At 44.1% G+C, this 24521-nt stretch overlaps 1 protein-coding gene across 8 annotated transcripts in view; it reads right to left on the reverse strand.

Moving 5' to 3' along the window:
* Positions 1-23594, reverse strand: part of EHMT1 (euchromatic histone lysine methyltransferase 1) — a 139184-nt gene extending 115590 nt beyond the window's left edge. For 2 of the 8 annotated variants that reach the window (XM_079961933.1, XM_079961942.1), the window contains exons 1-2: positions 23500-23568; positions 21401-21516 (exon numbers count right to left, since the gene is read on the reverse strand). The gene's annotated coding sequence lies outside the window, so the exon portion shown is untranslated. Of the gene's footprint in view, positions 1-21397; positions 21517-23499 lie in introns of all 8 variants that reach the window. The other 6 variants (XM_079961931.1, XM_079961940.1, XM_079961941.1 and 3 more) reach the window with 5 other exon arrangements.
* Positions 23595-24521: the final 927 nt, after the last annotated feature.

The raw sequence follows: 24521 nt of genomic DNA on the forward strand, positions 1-24521 counted from the left end.
TCACTATATGGTCCAGCAATACCATTAGCAATTTTCAAGCGGACCATGGGGGGTGGATCTTGAGAAGCACAAGTCTACAGTGATCAGGAGTGCTTCTCTGGGGTTCTAGACAGGAGTCTTTCCCAGCCCTACCTAGGAGATGCCAAGGAGTGACCCTAGGTCAGTGTTTCTCAAACCTATTTTGGGACAATAACTCCCATCATCCCTAGCTAGCAGGATCAGTGGTCAGGGATGATGGGAGTTGTAGTCCAACAGCTGGGGACCCAAGTTTGAGAAACACTGCCTAGGTCCTCCTGCATGCCAATAGACATGTTCTACCACAGAACTGTTGTCCTTGACCTAAAAATAGAAGTTCAGTCGTCTTGGTGGCAAATAAAGCGCTGTATCTAAATGGAAACTGAGGAGGTTGCCTTAGACTGAGTCAGGCCATGAGGTCCCTCATGCTCAGGACCTCCCATGCTGCCTTGCAGTGGTGCTCCAGGGCTGCAGACAGAAGTTTTTCCCAGGAGTACCCGAAAGTGGTAGGCACTGAGCCCGAGGCCTTTAGCATGAGCTCCAGCAGTGAACTAAGCCCACTCTCCATGACGTAGGAATCACTGCAGGAATCATAATCCCTTAATAAAGTTGTTAAGTGTGAATTTGGGGTCACTTTCCTGCAGGCTGCTAGCCAAAGACTGGATTTATTCAGAATAATTATGTGTTGCATGTGCATTTATTAGCATCCTTGTTTAGCTCCCTTCAGCAAGCAAACAAAAAACACGCCTCCCTCACATAAATGTCTTTCTGTTGCAGACATCTCCCTGTTTTTACATATTTCTGATGAAAATCATTATTATTAAAATTTTGTAGCACCCTTCATCTATAGATTTCAGGACAGTTTTCAACGTAAAGTCATCAAGGAACATGTGAAAATCATCAAGGAGCATACAGATAATGTGTCCCTGGAACAAAAGAGAATCAAAGCTTTCAAAAGTTTCAGCTCTTTCCCTTGCAACATTTCCCCCTTAATATTCAGCCATGGCACTGAACAAGGTTAGAGAACCAGAGGTACTTTAAGAGGAAGGTTCTGTGTTGGAACACTCTGAGCTAGGGAATGCTAGCAAGATAGACTGACCTTTTCTCCTGGAACATAAAGCAAAAGGGTGGGGAGTGTAAGAGGGAGATAAAATTGCCAGGGAGATGACTACAGCTCCTGTTTTCAAGACATTTTTTTTAAAGCCCTCTTGGCATAAAGAGGACTCATCACCACTCATAATTACAGTCCTCAGAGCTATAACGTAAGAATTTAAGATTGTCATCAACTGGATAATGAGCAGCTAAAGGAGTTAAGGGACTGCAGAAAAGGCCACAAGCCTCCAATGGTCCTTATTAGACAAGTAATGACTGAAGACAAGGCATCGCCTAGCCTATTTGCCACTTTCCCTTTCTCCTTAGGTGTTTTAAGCACCCTATTATCCTGTCTTGCTCAGGGTGATAATCTTGGCAAGACTGGCTATTCAGGAGATTCACCTTGAGTGAATCAGGGAACATCACCATTTTTCACATGTGCCTTACTCAGCGCAATCTAACAGAAATTGATGGACACAATCATCATCTTGTTACATTATTATTATTATTATTATTATTATTAACCCACCCTTCACTTTAATGTCCTAGTCATTGTCCTCATCAAACCTTTACTGGCATGACTTGCAAACATTCCGAATAAATAAGCCAGTGTGAATTTCCTAGTGTGGGTTACAAAACTAAAACCAGTTTAAAACAACTTCCCATCACAAGGATAAGGTGGGTCCTAAAAACATAGGTAAAGGTAAAGGGACCCCTGACCATTAGGTCCAGTCGTGACTGACTCTGGGGTTGTGGTGCTCATCTCGCTTTACTGGCTGAGGGAGCCGGTGTACAGCTTCCAGGTCATGTGGCCAGCATGACAAAGCCGCTTCTGGCAAACCAGAGCAGCGCACGGAAACACTGTTTACCTTCCTGCCAGAGCGGTACCTATTTATCTACTTGCACTTTGACGTGCTTTTGAACTGCTAGGTTGGCAGGAGCAGGGACCGAGCAAGGGGAGCTCACCCCGTCACGGGGATTCAAACCGCCGACCTTCTGACTGGCAAGTCCTAGGCTCTGTGGTTTAACCCACAGTGCCACCCACGTCCCTAAAAACATACTCAAGTGCAAAAAACCAATGTTAAGGAGGTGCCCCTTCAGAATTCACTGGAAGCTGTATAATGAAGGTGCCAGATGAACCTATGTGGGAAGGGAGCTCCACAATTTAGGGGCTACCACAGATAAGGCCCTATCCTGGGGTACACACACCCCGCCACCATCTCTCAGGGTGGTGGAGCTACCAAGAGGGCCCCCTCTGCCAATCTTAGCATTATAGTGTAGGAGACGGTCTTTCAGATATTTGGGGCCTAAATCGTTTAAGGCTTTAAACACTAACATGTGCACCTTGAATTGGGTCCATAAACAAACTCCAAGTGACTTAGGAAAACAATTAAAAACAAGAGTATGAATACTTGTACTCTACCTGCATTTCACTTTCATTCTGAAGTCTGCCCAGTTAGCTTTTAGACCTTACTTCAACCGGTTGTTACCATAGGGTAATTTCACCATAGGGTGAAATTATCATACCTAAGTAAGCCATGCCCAGTAATTTAAGTGGGTTTAACCTGCAGGTGGCTAACTGTGGGTTGCAGCCAATGCTAGTCTTACTCAGAGTAGACCCACTGAAAATAATGCACATGACTGACTTGGATCCATTAATTTCTGAACTTTTTTAATTTAATCATTTGACAATGATTAACCACCACCACAAAACTCGGCCCAGATAAAATTACTTCAGATCATAATATTCTGCAAAAAATATGGCTTAATATAAAATTTCAAAATTCAAAACAAACAGAACCCTACTTGAATTTGCTTTTGCTGGAAGTAATTGTTCTCTTGACAATATTGTATATGGAGCAACCAGTTTTCCCAGAATTAATTTCTATAGTCAGCTGCAATTCTCAGCTATTTTTGCCATTATGACCAAGTCTCAAACTTTATTAAGCCATTATTTCCAATAAGAGTAATGTAACTTTCCAGTTTTGAGCCACTGAAAAGGATATATATTCCTTGTATTCTTCCTTTAAGATAAGTGGCATATAGTTCAGCAATATGGGTGCTACAGGTGCTATGGACTGGAATTCCAAGACTTGGTAAATTGACCTTCCAGTTCGCTGCGGAGGCAATGGCAGCGCGCTCCGTGTCGTCTGTCTAAAAGATGACACAGTTCAGGCTGATAGAGCCTTGGGGGTGCATGCCAGGGCCAGGTGCCCCCCCAAAAAAAACTCCCCACAAAAGAGTGGGGACTCTAGGGCAGTGTTTCCCAACCTTGTGCCTCCAGCTGTTTTTAGACTACAATTCCCATCATCCCTTGCCACTGGTCTTGCTAGTCAGGGATGATGGGAGTTGTAGTTCAAAAACAGCTGGAGGCACAAGGTTGGGAAACACTGCTCTAGGGGTCCAGCAGAGTGTACAAACCCGCCGGCCCTGATCCCCCAGCTGCCGTTTTTGCGCGGGGGAAAGGAAGAGGCTTGAGTCCACTCACGGCTCCAGCGAACTCTACAGCCGGAGCCACACACCGCCACCATAAGCAGTGGATCTCCCAATTAAGAGGTAAAAACCAAATAAGAATAAGAGAAGAAACCAGGTTTAAATTGATTGATTTGGTGAAACGGAAGCCAAAAAGGAAGTCAGCTTCCGATTTCTCCGGACAGGCTCTGCAAGGGGATTTTTTGTGAACGGGTGCATAGTATTTGCAGCTTTGGAGACTTTGTAACAGTTTGACTTTGGACTTTTGAGAGACTCTCTTTCTCTTGGATACATATTAGCTACAACTGTGTCAAGTTGTCCTTTGGATAAAGGTAGGATACAAATTGCCAGCTGGACAGAATTTGACAGATTGATACTTTGGCAGAGTAGAAAGTAAAAACACTTATATACAGTGGTACCTCAGGTTACATATGCTTCAGGTTACAGACTCCGCTAACCCAGAAATAGTACCTCGGGTTAAGAACTTTGCTTCAGGATGAGAACAGAAATAGTGCTCCGGCGACGCGGCAGCAGAAGGAGGCCCCATTAGCTAAAGTGGTGTCTCAGGTTAAGAACAGTTTCAGGTTAAAAACGGACCTCCAGAACGAAGTAAGTACTTAACCCGAGGTACCACTGTACAACAAAATTCATTCAAAAGGAAATTGAAAGAAAAAAAGAAAAAAGAAATCTTAAGTGAAATTATGGAAAAGGAGAAACAATTGTCAAAAAAAGCTAATAAAGAGTCAGTCAAGCAGGCAATTAGAATATTACAAACCCAATACTTTATGATAGTTAATGAAGAAATTAGCAGGAAGATAAAAAGAATGAAACAGAAATCTTTTGAAAATGCAATAAATCAGGAAAACTGCTAGCGTGGCAGCTGAAAAAAAGTGAACAAAAAACTCCATAAATAGGACAAAAAGTGGCAAGTCTCCAGGACCAGATGAACTAACGGCAAAATATTATAAAAAATTAAGTGAACAATTGGTAAACCCATTGAAAGATGTGATGAATGAGATTTTAAAAACAGGTGAAATCCCAGAAACATGGAAAGAAGCTTATATTCCAGTAATCCCAAAAACAAGATTCAGATATGTTGCGAATAAAACATTATAGGCCTATTTCTCTATTAAATAATGATTATAAATTATTTGCAAACATTTTAGCTACCAGAATGAAAAAAATATTAACTGAGTATATACATCAAGATCAGACAGAATCCTTCCAGGTAGACAAATGAAAGAGAAAATTCTGAATGTAATAGAATACCTGGAAGTAAAAAATGAAAAAAAAAAGCAGCAATGATGTTTATAGATGCTGAAAAAGCCTTCGACAATGTTTCTTTGGATTTTATGAAAAAATTGCTTGAATAAATTAATTGTGGATTTAAATTTTTAAAAGGAATACAAGCAATATATTCAGAACAAAGTGCTAAGCTAATTGTAAATCAGGTGATAACGAATGAATGTAAGATACAAAAAGGAACTAGACAAGGATGTCAGTTATCACCGCTGTTGTTTATTCTGGTCCTGGAAGGACTTGCAAGAAATATAACAGCAGATAATGAGATCACAGGGATAAAAACTGGAAAAAATAAATTTAAATTGAAAGCTTATGCTGATGATTTAGTAATTACGGTGGAGGATCCAAAAAACTCTCTCCCTAGTTATAGAAAAGATTCAAGAATTTGGGGAAGTGGCAGGATTTAATTTAAACAAAACTAAGTTGTTAGTTAAAAATTTGAAGGAAGAGGAGAAAAAAAGAGTTGACGCAAAGTACTGAGATAGAATATTATATTATTTATAAAGTTACAGAGCTGCATCCTATATTTCTTCATTGACAATTGTGACAACTAATCTTTTTTATTTTTTTAGAAACTAACCTGAATTTTTCTTTCATTTCTTTTCTCAATACCTACCTGTCTTTACAGTGGCGCCTCGCAAGACGAAATTAATCCATTCCGCGAGTCTCTTCATCTTGCGGTTTTTTCGTCTTGCGAAGCACGGCTATTAGCGGCTTAGCGGCTATTAGCGGCTTAGCGGCTATTAACGGCTTAGCGGCTTTAAGAAAAAGGAAACAAACTTGCAAGAACTTGCAAGAACTCGTTTTGTTTTTTGTTTTTTTTTTAATAATTTTTTTTTTATTAACTGGCCAATCACATCAAATTAAATCACATCATATAAATTCCGAATTACAAAGCCAAATTTTTAAATTTTGTTGGGGGAACCCATACTTCAAGATCCAAAGGGGAATTCAGATCATCTTCTTATTACTGCGTTAATGTCCAAATCAGTCCCAATCAGTCCAAACAGAGTTCATAATTCTATCCAGTCTTATCTTGGTGTTGCCACATCATATCTTGTTCGTATAATTTCTCTTTTTCCTTTACGATCTCTTCTGTTAGTCTCCTTAAGCCGATAGCAAGTGTAATAATCCTGTGTGGATTTCCCGTTCCTCCACTAAGTCCAGATGGTTTCCATATATCTCCTTCGTAGATAACATCACTTTATCCATCCGTCCCCCCCATAATTTTGGCATTTGTCGCTCTTAAGTCCCACCGAGGAGTTGATTCACGATATGTAAACAACTCTATTTCTCTCTTTCTCCTCCCAGACCCAAGAGCTCCCACAATGCCTCACAAAATGGCGAACGGCATTTTTTCCTGACTGCGTCACTCCAAAACTCTTAGCTTTCCAGCTTCATCTTGAAACATTGCTTTGGATCGAAAGTTTATCTCCACACAGCCTTAAATCCACAGCTTAAGTCCTTAATTTCTGACTCATTAGGGGAGGGGGATTCTTGTTAACTCACATAAAAAGGTAGAGGCAGGTTTTTCCCCCCCTCCCTCCTCAGTCATTACCGTATCTTGACGTTCTTCTCGTATTTTATTGTTGTCTTGTTATCAGAGATCTCTTCTGTCAGCAGTATTTACTCCCCTTTTTCCTTGATGTATGTGCAATTAATCATGTCCAAATTATTTCTTTTAAAGATCATTGCAACCAGCGGCGCGAATCGGGGACGGCGTCGAGGAGTGCCGAAAATCCCACAGGAGGGCTTTGTGCCTAGTGCCCCCACCCCCACAAATTCGGGGGTGGTATAGGGCACAGCAGGCAAGGGCCGTCCCCCCCATAATCCTGGGGGGGGGGTTAAGGAGGCTAATTACCCCCATCATAGCCTCCAAATTACCTCGTGTGGGTCGGAGAGATGTTATTGTCAGCCATCTTCCGATGCGCCACCTAGTGGCCCCCTTGCAAGAACTCGTTTTGTCTTGCGAAGCAAGCCCATAGGGAAATTCGTCTTGCGAAGCACCTCAAAAAAACGGAAAACTCTTTCGTCTAGCGAGTTTTTCGTCTTGCGAGGCATACGTCTTGCAGGGCACCACTGAATTAAAACTCAAGGGGGAAAACTGAAAAATGCTATTACTATTACTTAAGTGTATTGGTCGCTTTCACTACCAAAGTTACTCAAAATGACTTACAATATATATTAAACAAACATGTACATTAAAATCCTAGTTTTAGAGTTAAACTCCAAAATGCGGATGGCACTGTGGGTTAAACCACAGAGCCTAGGACTTGCCGATCAGAAGGTCAAAGTGCAAGTAGATACAGTGGTGCCCCGCAAGACAAATGCCTCGCAAGACGAAAAACTCGCTAGACGAAAGAGTTTCCGTTTTTTGAGGTGCTTCGCAAGACGAATTTCCCTATGGGCTTGTGAGTTCTTGCGAGTTTGTTTCCTTTTTCTTAAAGCCGCTAAGCCGTTAATAGCCGCTAAGCCGTTAATAGCCGCTAAGCCGCTAATAGACGCTAAGCCGCTAATAGCCGTGCTTTGCAAGACGAAAAAACCGCAAGACGAAGAGACTCGCGGAACGGATTAATTTTGTCTTGTGAGGCACCACTGTAAATAGGTACCTCTCCGGCGGGAAGGTAAACGGCGTTTCCATGCGCTGCTCTGGTTCACCAGAAGCGGCTTAGTCATGCTGGCCACATAATCCGGAAGCTGTACGCCGCCTCGGCCAATAAAGTGAGATGAGTGTTGCAACCCCAGAGTGGGCCACAACTGGACCTAATGGTCAGGGGTCTCTTTACCTTTAGCTTTTTAGGGCAGGGTTAAAACATTCCACCCAACTAAGGGCATCACAGATAGTTAAGAATCAAAGGCCTGGTGAAAAAGAAGTTTTTGCCTGGCACCTAAAGTTATTTAAGGATGATGTCACCAGTCCTCAGGGAGAGGTAACCCACAAGCAGGGAGCCACCAATAAAAGGCCACTCTGTAGGTCATTTTACAGTCCAAATCTCTCTGCTTGAAGAAGGAAACTCAGAGGAAAGGCATCCTCAATTGATTTTCCAATTCTCCAGAGTCAACCTGGAGTTGACCTCACAGAGCTCACCCCTCTAGACAACTGGTTCCATAGTCAAGCTTCTCCTCCCAAATTCTACCCTCCTGTAAGATTAACACATTAGCTCTATTTCTGTTTTCTGGAGAATAAAGGTGCAAGCAGATGTGGGGATTATTGTATTATTTTTCCTGGTTACAATATCCCAGTTTCAAATATCCATTTTATGCTGCATTAGCTGCTGGATTATGGCTCTTTCTTTCTTTCTTTTTGGGTTATGGCTTTCTGATCAACATACCACCACCACCTTTCACATTTCGTTCACACCAGAAGGCATGAAGTGACACAACAAGCAGGCATTGCTGGACATGTCACTACCCTCTGTGCGCATGTACACTTCTGTACCCCTATGATTCACCCAGAAAAAGAACAGGAAAGAACCACATGTTCAAATAGTGCTCCAAATTTTGTCATGTTAAGACCTTTGAAAACCATGGGGAAATTGCAGGAGCCTAAAACTCCTGCAATTTCCCAAGCTAATGGGGTTACAAATGGATTTTTCCTGGAATCAATTAGCAGGAAAATGATTGCTAAGCTAGATTCCGCTAGCTTTCCATAAGTGGATTTTATGTCATGTGAAAGATCACATAAAATACACAAAAATTACCAGGTAAGGAAATGTCACGGAACTGGAATGACGCACTTTCTGAGTGTATCCAATTATTTCAACCTTTCCTAATAGGACTTGTTTTCCATACCATCCTTGTTTTCCCTCTTCTGAACCCATTCCAATTTCTATAAGGCCACCAAACATTTAAAGCATGTGACTTCCCCCAAGGAATCATGAGAAATGTAGTTTGCTAAGCATGCTGGAAATCATAGTTCTGCGAGAGGGAAACTCAGTTCCCCGGAATTTTGGGGGGAAGTCACATGCTTTAAATACAGTGGTACCTCGGGTTAAGAACTTAATTCGTTCTGGAGGTCCGTTCTAAACCTGAAACTGTTCTTAACACCTGAGGTACCACTTTAGCTAATGGGGCCTCCCGCTGCCACTGCACGATTTCTGTTTTCATCCTGAAGCCAAGTTCTTAACCCAAGGTACTATTTCTGGGTTAGCGAAGTCTGTAACCTGAAGCGTCTGGAACCCGAGGTACCACTGTATATGGTGTGCAAGCAGCCTACTTCCTTCTCAAACTGCAGCACCCAGAACTGGACCCAATATTTAATGAGAGGTTAAGCTACTGTAGGATAAAGTGGAGCTGTTATTGCTATGGATTTCATCATAATTTTCAGAATTTCATCATCATCGCTGCTATTACTCATTTCAATTGCTTGATGTCTTGAGGTGACTTATATTATCAAAAACGTACTGCAATTTTAAAAATCCAACAGAGGAGGGGGAAAGGCCCGTGGTGATGATGATGATGATGATAATCTATTACTTGTTGTGACCTAAGAAACTATGGTTCATATTAATGCAGCTAAAAATTGCATTAGCCTTTTTTGCATCACATTGTACATTCCCAAGATTCCTTTCACATATAATACTGTCAAACAAGTCCCCCCCTCATCCCATGCATTTAATTTCATTGCCCTTACAGTTTTGTTCACAACTTTGTTTTTGGAAAGGTGTGGCTGGGCCCAAGGCAAAGTGAAGCAGAAAGGAGAAAAACTAGGAGGAGGAACAGGAAAACAACAACCAAGGTCCTGTATTCCCATATTTAACTTCACAAATGATCTGATACCTGGTCATGAGAAACATCTGTAGGAGAATATTTTTAAGACATTCACTCTATAGCTTTTTTTAAAAAAAGAAATTATGCAACCTGTGTTCAGTCATACAAACAACAACAACGTGGGAATGAAATAATATTCTATTTCATTGCAAATTAACATGGCTTGAGTGGTCAGATTTCCAACACTGTTTACGAAATATATGAAATAGAAATAGGAAACTATTTCAATTTAAATCAGCCTTTCTTCCTCACTGTTTTAAATCATATACTTTTCTCCCTATATCTACCCCCCATCCCAAAAGCTCTTTTCCCTCAACATCCAGCTATATCAACTTAAAGATAAAGGTAAAGGGACCCCTGACTATTAAGTCCAGTCCCCAACAACTGTGGGGTTGCGGTGCTCATCTTGCTTTACAGGCCGAGGGAGCTGGCGTTTGTCTGCTTCCACAGACAATTTTTCCAGTCATGTGGCCAGCATGACTAAGCCGCTTCTGGTGAACCAGAGCAGAGAATGGAAATGCCATTTACCTTCCCACCTATTTATCTACTTGCACTTTGACGTGTTTTCGAGCTGCTAGGTTGGCAGGAACAGGGAACAAGAAACGGGAGCTCATCCCGTTACGGGGATTCGAACCGCCGACCTTCCGATCGGCAAGTCCAAGCGGCACAGTGGTTTAACCCACAGCACCACCCGCGTCCCTTATCAACTTAGATAATCCTAAACTAGCCAGACCAACATAGCAGCTTCCTATGCTTTTTTTTTTTTTTTTGCTTTGCAGCTTCTCCAGCAAATAACTACCTTGTGTGCTATTGTAAATTTGTGCATCAAACCATTCTCATGATACAGCCCTAGATGCAAAAGCACTTACTCCCCCAAATTTGATAAAGTTCCCTTCCATAAACAAACTTCAAACCCTTTTTTCCCCCCTTTCCTATTTCTGATCTGATCTCATAGAAGGGAAAGACCCACTGCCACCATTTCAGTTGCTTGATTCCCCACCCCACCATCCGAGCTGCAGGATTGTCAAGTGTGTCGCATGCCTAATGTGATCTCTGGCTCTGCCTACCCACTAGCCCCATAACTGCCCTCTGCACCATGCTTAGCCCCACAGGCCCCAGTGGGTACCAGAAGCCACTAGTTTATGCTAAAACTATAACCCTCAATGCCCATTCCCTACAAATCCCTCAGCATTTTCAGTTGACAATCAGCTCACTCAAATTTCATCATCTCCCAGAAGGATTCATTAGCGGTAGATTGCCTCATGGCTTTCTCTATCCCTATCAAGAACAAGAATGAACCAAACTATGTATTTTATTTTTTATTAAGTTCACCTTAAACTTGAAAGACAATTTGCTTTTCTTAGAAGCATGGGTGGGGGACCTTTTTCAGCCAGAGGGCTGCTTTTCTTTCTAGGAAACCTTCCAAGGGCAAAATGCCAGTGGCAGTCAGTGCCAGAGGCTAAACTGGATGAAGCAAGAAAGCTAAATGTTACATGTGTATGGTAGGCTAGTTTCTACCATACACTCTTGTCCTGGCAAGAAAGAGGCATTATCCATGTTTAAGGACACAATTCAACCAGGCCAGGAAAATAAACCTTGGCGTGTGAAGTATGCACACAGGAGAACTGACGTACTCCCATAGGCTGTTCCCAACTGAAGTAGTAAGTTTGAATTTATTTAAGCATAAGTAAAAACTGAATTCCTTTCCAAACAGCCATGTCTATCTCTTTACATATTTGTCAGCAACGCCTGAAGGGAATATATTTATTTTTTAAAACACAAAATTGTAAGGAAGTAGTAACAAGTGCTACGAAGGGACGCGGGTGGCTCTGTGGGTTAAACCACAGAGACTAGGACTTGCAGATCAGAAGGTCGGTGGTTTGAATCCCTGTGACGGGGTGAGCTCCCGTTACTCGGTCCCTGCTCCTGACAACCTAGCAGTTCGAAAGCACATCAAAGTGCAAGTAGATAAATAGGTTCCGCTCTGGCGGGAAGGTATACACCGTTTCCGTGCGCTGCTCTGGTTCGCCAGAAGCGGCTTAGTCACGCTGGCCACATGACCCGGAAGCTGCACACCGGCTCCCTCGGCCAATAAAGTGAGATGAGTGCCACAACCCCAGAGTCAGTCACGACTGGACCTAATGGTCAGGGGTCCCTTTACCTTTACCTTTACCTTTACCTTTACCTTTACCTTTACCTTTACCTTTACCTTTACCTTTAACAAGTGCTACAGGTGCTCCACCACCACTACAGAACATTGTCTGATAGGCATTACAGTGGTACCTCCGTTTTCGAACGTAATCCATTCAGGAAGACTGTTCCAAGTTCTGAAATGTTTGAAAACCGAAAACTCATTAGCCGACAGCTATTGCATTCAGGATCTTGTACTCAGCAGAAGCCACGTGGCATGTTCCACTTCCGAGGCGTGTTCGAAAACTGAAGCATTTACTTCCGGGTTTACAGAGTTCGAAAACCGAAACATTCATCAACGGAAACCTTTGAAAACCAAGGTACCACACTGTACCTAGAAATGTCCTGCACAGCACAATCTTATGCAAATGTATTCAGATACAAAGTCCCCATGCATTCCATGGGGCTTCCTTCCAACATAGCCTGAAATCCTAAACCCACATAAATGGGACCAAGCCCCATTTAAGGACTTACTTCTAAGTAGACACGGTTAGGTTTGCACTGTTGAAATGATTAAGACTGCAGCTGTAGTCTGACACTGCATTGCCTGCTACTTCCAGAGTGTTAGCATGGCCGTCCTATAAAATAGGATTAAATTGGCCTAGAAACAGAGACAAATACATTGCGAAGGTCACCCAAGAGAATACTGCACTGATCTTTTAATGCAGGGGTCAGCAAACTTTTTCAGCAGGGGGCCAGTCCACTGTCCCTCAGACCTTGTGGGGGGGTCACACTATATTTTTGGGGGGTGAGGGGAGGAATGAAATAATTCCCATGCCCCACAAATAACCCAGAGATGCATTTTAAATAAAAGGACACATTATACTCATGTAAAAACATGCTGACTCCCAGACCGTCTGCAGGCTGGATTGAGAAGGGGATTGGGCCGGATCCAGCCCCCGGGCCTTAGTCTGCCTGCCCATGTTTTAATGGCTTTCTTCTTTAAATAAAAAGGCATTTCTGAACCTCTCCACATCAAAAGCAAATGCAGGGAGATATGCACAGTGTATGTCAATCTGTCCCTCCATCCATTTCCACCCCCAGCCCCCATGTCTTTTAAACAGTTGTTTACTGCAGGCAACTGCAGAGAAACACAGTGGCTTAACTTGCCAACTCCCTCTGAAGGATTAGTCTTCCAGTGTGCATGCTCCCGCAAGATTTCTTTCTCTTTCTCTCTCCTTTCAGACATTGCATCCATTTCATGAAATGAGAACTGCAGCCATGGACATAAAGAAATGCCATTTCAAGAATAGAGTTCACACAACACATATCAGCCCATAAACAATTCCAAAGTTCACCTTGATGTTCCTTAGCACCATGTGCTATTTACTTCCCAAGGACTGAAAAAACAATCTTCAGTCTCAGATGTGCTTTCCGTCTCATGAAAGCTGTATGTCTTTCGATATAATTCTGTATTTTCTCTCTCTCTCTCTCTCTCTCTCTCTCTCTACGAGACTGGCGATTATTTTGTCTGCCCTTGACTTTTTCACTAAACACAGAAAAGGTGAGGTTTTTGTTGTTTTGGGGGATTTTTTAAAAACTGATGAACATAGGAAGCTATCTGAAACTGAAGTCGCACCAATCAAGCTCTACAGGGTTTCAGGCAGGGAGACTTTCAAAGCCCTACCTGGAGGTACCGGGAATTGAACCAGGAACCTTCTGCATGCAAAGCAAATGCTCTGCCACTGAGCTATTGATGGGCTGCTCCCTTTGACGCCTATTTCTGGACCTCGTTATGAGCCCAGTATGACACACTGCAAACTCTGGGAAAAGGAACTGGGGGTTTTTCCCCTCCCAGTCCCTGGGCCAATGGGATTTTTCCTTCTCTGTTCTTTTATTCTAATCTATATTGGTTTCTCTTTGCTCTTTAAAAGGTAACTGCAGAACTGATTATCTTTTAAGAAGACCCATATATATTAAATTAAAGATCTCTAAAAACCTGACTCATCAATGCTTTGGGGGGAAAGGTGATGAAGTCTGGAAGACATTTATATGCTGGATTCAATAGCTTCCTTAATTTCAATGGGCCTATACTGTGCTAAGGAACATCAAGATGAACTTTGAATTATGGTGCTGGAAGAGACTCTTGGGAGTCCCATGGATTGCAAGAAGATCAAACACATCCATTCTTAAGGAAATTAGCCCTGAGTGCTCACTGGAAGGACAGATCGTGAAGCTGAGGCTCCAATACTTTGACCACCTCATGAGAAGAGAAGACTCCCTGGAAAAGACCCTGATGTTGGGAAAGATGGAGGGCACAAGGAGAAGGGGACGACAGAGGACGAGATGGTTGGACAGTGTTCTCGAAGCTACAAACATGAGTCTGACCAAACTGCGGGAGGCAGTGGAAGACAGGAGTGCCTGGCGTGCTCTGGTCCATGGGGTCACGAAGAGTCGGACACGACTAAACGACTAAACAACAACAAATACTGAGTAGCACTAACATTGCATATAACCCACAATATTTTACCTTATTCCAATTTGTGTGGCTAGCAACATAGTAGGCAGTGCTACTTTTCTAGAAAATGAGGTGCCAGAACTCACCATGAACACCTCCCTTGTTCTCTTATAATGGCAATGGTGCCCACGTGAGAGGTGCCGGAACTGAGTTAGGTGAGTTACACTGAAAAAACAGGGTTAATCACTATACAACACTATACATCAGATCTGGGTATAGTCAGTATTTTAATTTCCTGTTTTTGTTGAGAGACACAATAAAGTTCTGATTTGGTTTCCTGACAGGTGGGTCCTCCAAGCTTTCCATCACAATACTAAAAACTTCACTTGCAGAAATCATATAAACTCTTGTGCTGCAGTCCAGCAGTGTCACTTTTGATCAAGAGCCAAGCTTAGTTCCCATTTATAGTGTGCATTCACCATTTTACATTACCTCAAATGTAATGCCCTGGCCAATAGATCTATGAAATTTATTGATTTCATAGCTCTGTAGCAGAGCTTTCCAAACTTTTCATGTTGGTGACACACGTTTTAGACATGCATCACCTTGTGACACAGTAATGCAGCTTTACTAGCAAACTGGAGGTTAAAGTAACCCCTTTTAAGCCCCAGGAAGAGCACAGGAAGAGCTTGTATGACACACGTACACACTGCAGCTGACACACTAAACCTGTCATGACACACAGTTTGGAAATTTCTGCTCTATTTCTGCCTAGATAGATGGGAAATGGGGAGAGGTTGCAGCACTCATCAGCAATGTCATGCCAGGGGCCCCAAGAGATCCGGCTCCACCCCTGATTGTAACCTGTCAGAAGTCAGGACATCAATAAGATGAGCTGGCCCATTAATCCCCATCTAGGAACAAGCTTCCCTCCTTGAAAGTTGGAAATTGGTTCCTATGGATTTCCTTTTTCAAAGACACTGGCCTAAATGAGCAGTCGATAATACGTGATTGCGTGACAATGGCCATCACCACTTGCAGGCCTAGACACAGAGGAAATGAATTGGAACATTAAAACCCACGTTCATCTTATAATGCCAATGCAAGCAAATTCTCCCCCAACCACCTTAAAAGTAGGGCTAGAAATCACTGGTGGTGTTTGCTTGTTTGTTTGTCTAATAAAGATTAGCCACACTAATAGTTGCCACTTCGTAACTGCAATACTTTGCAGGGAAAGCAGACAGGTAAAAGAAAACTTTTGTTTGCCCAAGTATCTTTGCATAAAGTGTTCTTGAGAAATAAATTGAATAAATTACAACAATAGCAGTAATAGTCTTGACAGGTTTAGGAGGACAAATGAAATGACGACTACGGATATTTTTAAATTGTCACTATTAATTCCCAATCACTATGACTCACTTGATTCTGCATTGGGAATTTCAGACCCACATCCCAGTGATACACTTCACATTAAACACCAGCACTATCCAACTTAATAAACATTTCCTGTGCAACGCAAACCCGTGCATGTTCACTCAGGAAGAAATCCCACTGTGTTTCGGCGAGGATTACTTTCTGGCAGCTGTGCAAAGAACTGCAACCTTTAACCACTGAACTCACCTTTGTGGTTTTCCAAGGGAACTGGGAGAATAGAAACAGCTTAGCACCTTTTCCCTTTCCAAATAAATTAGAAGGGATAACAAAGAAAGGCGATGGAGACACACACACAGTGGTTTAAGAGTGTAGGAGAAGTTAGGTCTGTTATACAACCACAGAAATGGATACTGGGGAGGGACCAATTCCACCCACGTGATGGCCAGGCTTACAGTCCCTGGCAGATGGCCACCCAACATCTGCTAAAAAACCTCCAATGAAGGAGAATCTACCACCTTCCAAGGTAGTGTGTATCACTGTCAAGCAGCTCTTACCAGGGGTTATATTTTTTTCAAATACATGGTGTGGACATGTCACTACAACATCTTGAGGGCTCAATGTAGGCAACCTTTAGAGGTTTTACACCCTCACGTATCACTGACCCCTTTCATCAGCTTTTGGGTGCATGTGAAGGATGCCACTTTTGTAGGCGAAGGAGAGAGGGAGAAGGAGAAGTAAAGTATGTTTGGTCGCCCTGCTGCTACCCTGTCTCTTAACCCACACCCAAAACAGTCTTTACCAGCATCGCTTCCCACAAAGAATCCCAGGAACTGTAGATCGTTAAGGCTGCTGGGAACTGTAGCTCTGAGAATTGTCTTCTAATGCCTCTCAGAACCCTTAAACTGCAGTTCCCATGATTCTTTAGGGAAAGCCATAAAAGTGACATTAAACAGTGCTCCAAATGTATGCTGTGAATGTGACCAAAGTCTGGTCTTGGGATGAGAAGGTCCTTTTTTGAATCAGGTCCCATTTTCAAGGGAAGCAGCAGGTCATCCAGTGGGGTGTCCAAAGCTGCTTCCTCGTACATAAAGCATTAAACCGAGACAAGAGAAGAGAAATGGCTCAGGTATTCTTTATGAAGTCAAAATGTGAGAAAGCAATAAATTACCTCACAGCAGGTCAGGCTCAAGTTAAAAGACTGGGAAGGAATAAAAAGCAAGGAGTTCAAGCATTTCCCCATCAGAGATCACAAGTCAAGTTAAAAGGAGGGGGATGTGTGGGAAAGTGGGAATCCCCCTCACAATCAGCCACAGTTCAGGTAAGTGGTAGCAAAATTACTGGGGGGGGGGGTTTAGAGCCAGCCAGCTTGACTATTGCTCAGGGCAACCCTGTGTTTTAACTCAGAAGTAAATCCAATTGGCCACATCCACACTGTCACAAAGCTTTTCACAGCCATGGCTCCCTACACAGAATCCTGGTATGCGTGGCTTGTTAAGCATGCTGAGAACTGTTGGGAAACCCACTATTCCCCTCACAGAGCTATCATTCCCAGAGGATTGATGGTTAAAACTCATAATCACACTGTGCACCTTGACTGTGGTGGACCATTTGCTCCTTTGCCTCAGGCAGCAACATTTATTGTACCTATGAGTCCAGTCAGCTATAGCCAATGGCCATGCTGACTAGCATGATGGGAGCTGGAGGGCCACAGCTTCCATATCCCAAGCTATATAAAAAAGGTACATTGTTCCTCTGATGGTCCAGCAAGAGATCACAGCAAAAGATCTGAGAACTACAACTGGAGAAAATAATCTGTATTGAGCCTTGATTTGCAAATGCCAGTTAAAATACAGCCTGCAGTATCTGGACTAGAGGCAAATGCAATCCATCTCCAAAAAGAACAATTCCAAAATGAGTCAGGAGCTCAGCAGTCATGTTCTCCTGGCCTCCTCCAAATCTGATGGAGATCTCATTTAAGTTGCATCCATTTGGTGAGCCCTGGGATTTCATGCCAATCACTCAAAATAATTGACCCTCCAAACCCTTCTCCTTTCCTGTATGGACAAGCAAGGAATGCATTCCTGTGTTTTTGTCCTCTCCTGCATTCGTCTGCAAAGCATAGAGTAAGCCACTTACCTGACTATAATCCTAGTCTAGCCACACCACTCCAAATTTCATCCCTTTAAGCTGCATGCTGGCTATTCACATCCACAGAAAAAGACAGGTCTTTTTCTGCTGCTTTTATATTTCAATCCACTTTCTGTTCCCCCCTTCCATCCTTAACATAAATCGTCATTCATTGGCCCGGAGATGCACCACTCCACCTGACATAACTGAAAGGGAAAATAAAAGGAATTGGTTCAGCATTGCATGCTCAGGCTTTTGGCCTTGGACAAACTCAGCTCTTATCTGATCAGCTAGGCTGACCCCCTCCCCAAGCACTGAACTCCATGTGAACTATTCCCCACGCTAAGGAAATATTTCTTCACACAGGGCATAGTTAAGATATGGAATTCACTCTTTCACTAGGTAGCAGTGGTGACCTATTTAAATGGCTTTAAATGTTGATTAGACAAATTCATGGTTGATGATGCTATCGATGGCAATTAGCCATATTCTACCTCCAGAGGCAGTTTGTCTGTAAATCCCAGTTGCTGGGAACCACAAATGGCTGTTGCACTCAGGACCTGATTTCAGGCTTTCCACAGGTATATCTACTTAGCCTCTGTGAAAACAGGATGTAGTACTAGATGAATCTGACCTCATTCAACAGAATCTTATTACACTTTTAATGTGTGAGAAACTTTTATGCCACAATGGTATATTTGCATTGTGATGTAATATGGAATAAAATTTTAAAAAGAAAAAAAGACTTTTATGCCACAATAAGCTCAGTTATCTCTGAAGAGTTAAAACCTATACCTGACTAACTAGTTGTGAGGAATGGGAGCAAAGCTCATTGGTAAAGCACTTTTTTGCATTCAGAAGACGAGAGGTTCAATTCCTGGGATTTCCAGCTTAAAGGATAAGGTGAAAGAACAGGGAAGACCTCTACCTTGAACCCTAGAGAGCCACTGCCAGTCAGAGTAGGTAATACCAAGTTTCCCACAGGAATGGATGTCTTTTCTACAATGAGGCCAACTATGACACAAATACGCATTATCAAAACCAAAGGCCTGCTGCCACACGAACCTGAGCAAGCCCCGCCCTATCCAAAAACGAAAGAACAATGGAATGGAGAGGACAGGGAACAAAGTAAGCAAGCGGTTTATTTCTTTAGAAGTTGCCCCTCTCAAATGTAGACTATCAGAGTATCTAGCTCAGGGATTTTCAACCAGTATGCCATGGCATCCTGCAGTGCCTTGGTCAGGGGTGCCGCGGGCAACACTGGCCTCTGTCCTTCTTTCCTTACCTCGCTGCTCTGATGCCGTCTTGGGTCTCTACCTCCCAAAGGATTGCACAGCTGTTTGTTGAAGCCCTGGCTACATGCTCCACAGGCGAGTGGTGCCTCTGGGGCTGGCCAGGGGGTGCTGGTTGCCAGGAGCTGAAGCGGCCTTAGATTAAGCAAGCAAGTGGGTGAGGGAGCCTAGCCAGCCAGTCCACCAGCCCTTGCTGCTGGGAATGGACAGACAACTGGGAGGCCAGGCAGGCAAGCGCTGTGCTAGCTTTTCTTGTGCTTGCTGTTTACAAGGCCTGCCTGGGAGCCGAGTGCCTGGCACCGAAAGGGAGCTTTTCCGCCACGCAGGCCCAGCGGTGCCTGCAGCTACCATTGCCACCTCTCAAGGTGAGTAAGATGGTGACCTCACATTCACTTTCTGTCAGTCTCCGTTTGGCCGCTAACGCTGGGCACATTCTCTTCCCAGGCCTCTGTGAGGAGACATGAGGAGTCACCTCTCTTTGGGGTGGAGGGGTAGAGGTTCAGGGACAAGGGGTGGTCATGGTGACTGCCTGCAGGACTCCCAAGGAGAGGAGGCTGAGGGAACACTTCACAAAGGAGGGTGTTTGAAAAAAGGTGAGAAGCTGCCAGCTCTGCAGGCAAGGGTTGAAATAACTGGGCTTCTGAATTTTGGAACATGTTTCCCCACAGAGGAGCTGCAGAAAGAATGTAGTTGGTCAAGGGAGCCGTGGACTCAAAAAGATTGAAAACCTCTGATTTAGCTGATTAATCATTAAAAAGATTGAAAACCTCTGATTTAGCTGATTAATCATTAAAAAGATTGAAAACCTCTGATTTAGCTCATTAATCTACTGGCAACCCCTGCCCTAACAGAGCAGGACCCCACTGGCTTATTTGGGGAGCAGGATAAATGAAAAGTGAAAACACCACAACACACTAAAATACTAAAAAGTATTAGCAGTTGTCTGCCATCTTGTTTCAAAGGTATCCTCTGTGTTAACTATGTATACTAATAACATGGGGAGCCCTAAACCACTGGGTGCCCCAATTCTGTGCATATTGCACATACCTTTAAATCCACCACTAATTATCTGTACGTTCCCACTTTTATCACTGAAACAGTTGCACAAACTTCAGCGGACATGCTCTATATTGCAAAGTACAGTGGTGCCCCGCAGGACGAATGCCTCACAAGACGGAAAACTCGCTAGACGAAAGAGTTTTCTGTTTTGGAGGTGCTTCGCAAAAGAAATTTCCTATGGGCTTGCTTCGCAAGACGAAAATGTCTTGCGAGTTCCTGCGGTTTTTTTCCTTTTCCCCCCCTTTTTCTAAGCCGCTTATCCGCTAATAGCCGCTAATAGCGCTAATCCGCTAATCCGTCAATGGGCTTGCTTCGCAAGACGAAAAAACCACTAGACGAAGAGAATCGCGGAATGGATTCTTTTCGTCTTGCGAGGCACCACTGTAACCTGAAGCGTCCGTAACATGAGGTATGACTGTACTACAACCCTAGCCTCCAGTTCAAGGGGAAGGCAGAGGGAAAGGAATCTTTTGTGCATGTTAAATTTCCTGTCCCTGGTGCTACATTTAGAAGCTGTGCTTTTTAATCTCCAGAGATGCTCAGAATTATGACTATGACAGCTACTGAGACGGCGCGCTCAAGGAAGTTGGCAAGCACAGTTTTCTCGAAAGATTTGGCACCCAGATGTAGCATCTTCTTCAGTGTTTCTGAGTGTTCTATAAATGGGTACCAGTATGTTTAGAACACACACACACAAAACCTCCTCGTGGCTGAAAACCCTGTAAAGACCACTAGTAAAAAGGTGCATTGTCTTCTTTCACCTTGGGATAAATTCCTTTTCAGCCACTTTCCTCCACTCCTGCTCAGGAGCCAAGCAACTTTTAACATGTTCTTCCTTAAGCTGCATACACAAGATACATCTAAAGCACATGGCTTCCCCACCCCACCCCCCAAAAAAAACCATGCTGGGAGCTACAGCTACAGCTCCCAACTTTCTTAACCAACCACCATTCCCAATATTCTTTGGGAGAAGACGCATGCTTTAAATCTACAAAGCCGAAGCCTGGCAAAACCTGATCTGCGTGCTGTGCTGCTGTGTGAATTATTCCCAAAAAGGGCACAATGAGAAAGTCAAAGTAACAGCAGCCCCATCTAAAATTGGCAGCGAAACACTCTCTAGTGGTCAGTTTGGCATGTCCTTCTGTTATTTATCAAATTAAATGTATCCAAGGCAGAGGCACTGGATCTTAAAATGAGAATCGTGGTTCCAACGCTCCTACTAAGCCAGGCCTGGAACTGAAACAGACGATCTTGGGCAAGTTACTTGAACCTGAGCATGAAACAAAAATATTTATGCAATACTTACTACCTGCACTGTCAGAGGCAGTGTGCTTTTAATACCAGTTACTGGAAAATAGTGCAGGGAAGAGTGGCTGCAGCGCTCTGGTCCAGCTTGCAGACTTCTCACAGGTATCTGGTTGGCCACTGTGAGAACAGGATTTGTTTATTTTGTTTGCTTGTTTCATAAAATTTATACACCGCTTTAAAAAAACACACCCTCAAAACGTTTTTTAACCTTAATTTTTTGACATATATATAAAATCTGACTGATTTGGATGGAAACAGAATCAATCTATTTTATGTGATTATGAAAAATTAGAGCAATCAATTGTTTCTATTAAGTGGCCCTGCTGTGTTTGTTAGTATTCCTGTTGCGGTTAGAAGTTGTTCTTGGTTATTTTTATGAGTAAAGCGACTAATAAATATTAGTAGTGTTAATAACACTTAACTGGAGTGTGTATGGGCTGCACTCAGCTCTCACCTGTGGCTCCTAGAAGCTCTCAGCATGCAACAGCAGCCACACCCCAGGAATGGCTGTAACTGGCCAGCTAAACCAGGTGAAAGTCATTAGTAAGTTTCAAATCCTTTCCCTGCATACAAAGACAGGCTCCCATGGATTGAGCAGATGAGAGCAATAGTGGATCCAATGGTTAAGAAGGTGGTTTCTGCACCTGCTGTAGTGTAGAGGGAAATGAGGGGTAGATGGGGCTGGTCCAGAGTGGAGCCCCCGAAAGAGTTGGATGCAACTCCTGCAACTCATGAATATAAGATGGTGCCAAACATATTGTTCTGCTTTCCTTTGGACAACATCGGTGAGGGCAGCCCAGGAACTCCCTACAAACTGACCCCAGGGAAGTCCCTTCTTTGCTCCCGGGCGTAGTAGTTTGACTTTACCCCAGGAGGTGAAATATTTTAGTGGTGGAAATGGAAATGGTTTTAACCACTCTATGTTTCTGCTATGAAAACAACAACAACCTTTGAATTAAAGTAAATAAATCTCTGAATTAAAATAATACACAAATACAAGTTCTACCCCATGCAAAAAAAAAAGGAGGGGGGCGGAGCAACAGCTGATGAATCTGATGCAGGTGTAGCCTCAACTCCTTTGGCGGAATCGGCACCGTTGCAAATGCGCTTGTGAAGGACACACCTATAAAGGACAATTCTTTATAGCGCGGTGGTTCCCACAACTTCGGAACGCCCTGCCCCTTGATAATCAGCGGCCGCTTCCGCTGTGCTATTTTCGCCGCCTGCTGTTAAAAACGTTCCCGTTTCGGCAACCCCACTCAGGTGCTTAGAAATGGCTGAAGTGACTTTAATGTGCTTTGCGCGTCTTAAACTTTTTGTATGTCTTAAAAAGCAAGTTTAAAAAAACACACATTTTATTTTTCGTAAGATTTAAATTAAACGTGTTTGTGGTGTTTTATTTTTTTAACTTGCTTTCCCCAACCAACAGTAACGAGGGGGAGGGGGGGGGAGGGTTGGCTTCCCCAACCCTTCCCGCCCTCGGCTTGACCCACTGAGAGCCCCGCAGCCTGGACACCTCATAACAGCCCGTGGACCCCGCGCCCTGAATTCAGGCATAAGGCGGCCCTGCATGCGCTTTACCAAAGGCCACACGCAAACAAGCACACGCTCCGCTCCCTCCCCTTTGGCTGGCCCCGCCCCTCCGGCGAGAACCCGGGCCCGAAGCCTCTCCACGCCGAACGCGGGACTCTGCATAGTCTGCCAACGCCGGGGGAACCCCGGAACCTGCATAGCAGCCACACCACCCTCGATTCCACCAAGCTCTCTATGCAGGGCTACGGGGGTGGTCATCCTCTCCCGGGCTGCTTTCTCCCCTTCCCCCCCCCGTCGCCCACAATGGAAGCGCCCAGCACGCCAGCTTTCCTTTGGAGGGACTGGACCGAACCATGGGGTGCCGGAGGGTGGGCGCGAGTACAGAACAGCGCGTGTGGAGGCTTCGCTGCCAGGTCGCGCCTGACTTGGGGCAATGCCATGAGCGGCCCTTCTTTCCCCGCACCCCGGTCTGCCCCTCGACACCTCTTCCTCTTTCTCCTCCCATCTCCCTCCTCCTCTTCCTCCAACAGCACCCCTCCCCAGTGAAGCCCCAAAAGTGTTACCAACCTCGGCATCCGCTGTGGCCGTGGCCGGAGCAGCCCTAGAGCGAAACTCCGCCCACTTAGTTTTTCTCCCTTCTCCCTTTTGAACGCTCTCAGGCGCGCGCGCCCCGCCCCCTTCCATTCATTCGCTAGGGAGGCTCCCGCTGCGCCTGCGCCGCCTTGCATGGCATGGCAGCGCCCACTGCTCCTCTCTGGCTGTCATGGCGGCGCCCATGAAAACTCCGTTTGTCCGTACAGTACCGCGCCGGGCCAGGAATGCCCACAGATCCGGGAGAAAGGGAAATTCTTGAAGGAGAGGGGAGGAGGGATGTAATACTACAGAATTAGCTTACGTGCTTTCTTGCACAGCGTGGGGTGCATTTTTGTAAATAAAACTTTAAAAATGCATTTTAATTTTTTTAAAAAAACCGCATTTTTTTGTTCTGCTTTCCCAAATCGATCTCACCTACGCACAGCTGTCACTTTTTCCCTTTTCTTGCGAGGAATCCTATTCGGAATAAGGGAATTTTTTAAAAAGGGAAACGTTGACAGCTATGCACCTATGGGAAATGGGGTTTTTTATTTTAAAAAAAGTTTATATAAAAGCATTTGGGTGTTATTTTTGTTGTACAGGTATGTGGAGTGTGGTTGTACACAATTCTGGTATTCTGGGGGGGAGGGAGGGAGGCCCTTCCTCCCCCATGCCTGGAAGTAAGAAATTAAAGCAAGAAGGGCATTTGGCATCCAAGGGCATCCAGCAGCGTACTGTCTAACTTTGGATACTTGTGCAGGCAAAATAGTACTGTTATGAGTTGCTGGGTCCAATACACCCTGTACAGCCATACCTCGGGTTGAATGTGCTTCAGGTTGAGCGCTTTTGGGTTGCGCTCCGCGGCAACCCGGAAGTAACGGAGAGCGTTACTTCTGGGTTGCGCCGCTCGCTCATGCGCAGACGCTCAAAATGATGTCACGCGCATGTGCGGAAGCGGCAAAACGCGACCCGCGCACACGCAGATGCGCCGTCACGTCTTACATTCCATTCAGGAT

This window comes from Podarcis cretensis (genome assembly GCF_951804945.1).
Source record: "Podarcis cretensis genome assembly, chromosome: Z".
In the NCBI taxonomy this organism is placed as follows: Eukaryota; Metazoa; Chordata; class Lepidosauria; order Squamata; family Lacertidae; genus Podarcis; species Podarcis cretensis.